We start from the raw sequence: 2961 nt of genomic DNA on the forward strand, positions 1-2961 counted from the left end.
TGTGTCTGTGTGCGTGAGTGCATGTGTGTTTGACTGTGCGAGAGAGTAAGTATATCTGTCTGTGTGCGAGTGTGTGTCTCTGTATGCACGTTTCTGTGTGTGTGTATTGCATGTAGGTGCGAGAGAGTGTGCCTTGGTGCGGCGAGGGGGTCGGGGAGGGGGGTGCGTGGGTTCTGGGGCTTTGGGGGGGAGTTAGGACGATTCTAAGGGCCCACACATTTTAGGGCCCCCCACAGACATTATCAAGGGCCCATGACCCGAACCTCTCTCTCTCTCTCTCTGTGTGTATATATATATATATATATGTATGTGTGTGTGTGTATGTATATATATATATATATATATATATATATATATATATATATATATATATAAATATTATATATATATATATAAATATTATATATATATATAAATATTATATATATATATATATATATATATATATATATATATATATATATATATATATATATATATATATATATATATATATATATATATACTTATACATATATATATATGTGTATGTATATGTATATATATATATACATATATACACACACACACACTACCGTTTGATAGTTTGGGGTCAGTTTTTTTCATGTTTTTTTTTTCATTAAGAAAATTCAGTTCATCAAGGCAGCATTTATTAAATGTAAAAAAAATAATTGGTAAATATTTATTCAAATTTTTACATACATCTTATTGTATGTAGTTTCAAATAAAGTTATTAATTCAGTCATCAGGCAGGGCAAGGCAAGTTTATTTGTATAGCACATTTCATACAGTGTGGCAATTCAAAGAGCTTTAATTAAACAGGAATAAAAGTGATTAAAAAACAGATAAAATTGTGTCAAAACTGTTTATAAAAGAATAAAAAGAAAAGAAAGACATAATAGTGTGATCTGTCGGACATAGCACAGTGTTCATTTTAGTAAAGGCACAGCTAAACAGACGTGTTTTCAGTCTTGATTTGAATGTGCCTAATGTTGGAGCACATCTGATCATTTCTCGAAGCTGATTCCAGCAGCGAGGGGTGCAGTAGCTGAAAGCTGATTCACCCTGCTTTGACTGAACTCTTAGAATTTCTAGTTTATTTGATCCTAAAGATGTGAGTGATCTGTTAGGTTTGTATTCAGTGAGCATATCTGTAATATGTTGAGGTCTTAGACCATGTAGTGATTTAGAGACAGGTAATATAACTTACTGCTACTACTTACTCATCCAGAACGCTGCAGCCAGGATTCTGACCAGAACCAGGAAATCAGATCACATCACTTCTATCCTTAGGTCATGGCTCCCAGTTACATTCAGAATAGATGTTAAATTCGCTGTATATGTTTTATACAGCGGATGCCCTTCCAGCTGCAACCCATTGCTGGAAAACATCCATACACTCCTGCATTCAGACACATACACTACGACTTATTTAGCTTACCCAGTTCACCAATAGCACATGTCTTGAAAGCGAAGCACCTGGAGGAAACTCACTCGGAAAGAACATGCAAACTCCACACAGAAACGCCAACTGACCCAGCCGAGTCTGGAACCAGTGACCTTCTTGCTGTGAGGCGAGGTCGTGCGGAGCTTTGAAAAGAGGCAGGATTAAACAAGATGATTAGACATTGAAAAAGCGAGCAATTGCTCAATGTTTTCAATTTCTGTCCAGAGAGGTCATGTTTTGATCTTTGATTGGTCTCATGCAGTCAAGTAATGTGATTTTGCAGGTCAGAGTTCATCAAGCTTGAACTCTGCACAGCAGCAACCAGCAAAACTTGACGCATAACCCTGCTTTTCCGATGAATTCACGTGTGTATGACAATGTAAGTCTATGGGGAGGAAAGCCCAGTGTGACCACAGCTTAATGACCCCTTGTCACATTCCTGGCTCGTTCCTGCAGCTCCAGTCAGCATTCTCCTTCACCATCTTGTTCATGCAGCTCCAATCATCGCTCTCAATCTCCAGCCACGTCCCACCACACCCATGCACAATCACCCGAGTTCTAATTAAACACACCTGCACCAGCAATCACTGTTCACTATAAAGACTTACCTTTACCAGTCGTTCATCAGCTGGAATTGAAGTCAGATGGTTCACCTCACCTGTTCCCCCACTTGCCTTCTTCTGTGGATGTCTCCCTTCTCCCTTGGCTGTTTCTCTTCACCTGTGGATGCAAATGCTATGAATAAGGGAAGTGACTATTTTACTCTGGTGGTTGATGGAAGATCCATTGATTACCTTAGGAACTGCTTACAAGACTGCACACATTCAACTATCACTAACCTGCTTCTGCCAAAATGTCCACGTTTTGAATAAACTGACTAAAAGAGATAACAATCATTGTCTTAATTGTGACCGTAACCCTCCTGCACTCATTTTCATCTTAAATAAAGAGAATTATATAAACCCCAATCAATATTTCATTTACACTCAATGTATGTATAATGTGCAGGTCAGTCGGTCAAATAGAAATCCTCCTCTATATGAATTTTATTTCACCACCAGCTGACTCTACATCAAGCCATACATAATTATACAATACAATCCGACACTTCAATCCGAAATGACATTAAAACGAGTCAGGCCTGCTGAATTTCTCTGTTTCTGTCATTTATGTTGGAGGAAAGGCTAACGTTTGATGTGACTTGTTTGGTCGGCTCTTTCTTTCTCCCTGAACCAGCTGTTGGTGGCACTTCTGCCCACTGTAGATAAGTGGGCAGCAGGGTGTGGGATGTTGATAGGGGTCTTGGCAGGATTTAGTCAGCAGCGAGTCAGCAGTTTTGCTGGGTGCAGTGCTGTGAACTTATAGGGGTCAAATAGGCACTGCATGTATATGCATCTGTTTATGTGTGCATGCACTGCAAAAAAATAGCATATGAACTACCATTCTAAAGTCTTTTATTCAGCAAGGATACATTTGGTAAAAATGTATTATGTGAATATTACGCAGCCCAAATA

The 2961-nt window shown here is 38.6% G+C and overlaps 1 long non-coding RNA gene across 1 annotated transcript; it reads right to left on the reverse strand.

Annotated features, from left to right (window-relative positions):
* Positions 1-617: 617 nt before the first annotated feature.
* Positions 618-2684, reverse strand: LOC137487332 (uncharacterized). Its single transcript, XR_012389189.1, has 4 exons — positions 2242-2684; positions 2056-2167; positions 1495-1590; positions 618-1402 (listed from the first exon to the last, which is right to left on the reverse strand). It is a non-coding gene; the product is annotated as an uncharacterized lncRNA (long non-coding RNA).
* Between the last annotated feature and the right edge of the window lie 277 nt (positions 2685-2961).

This window comes from Danio rerio, chromosome 13 (genome assembly GCF_049306965.1).
Source record: "Danio rerio strain Tuebingen ecotype United States chromosome 13, GRCz12tu, whole genome shotgun sequence".
Lineage (NCBI taxonomy): Eukaryota > Metazoa > Chordata > Actinopteri > Cypriniformes > Danionidae > Danio > Danio rerio.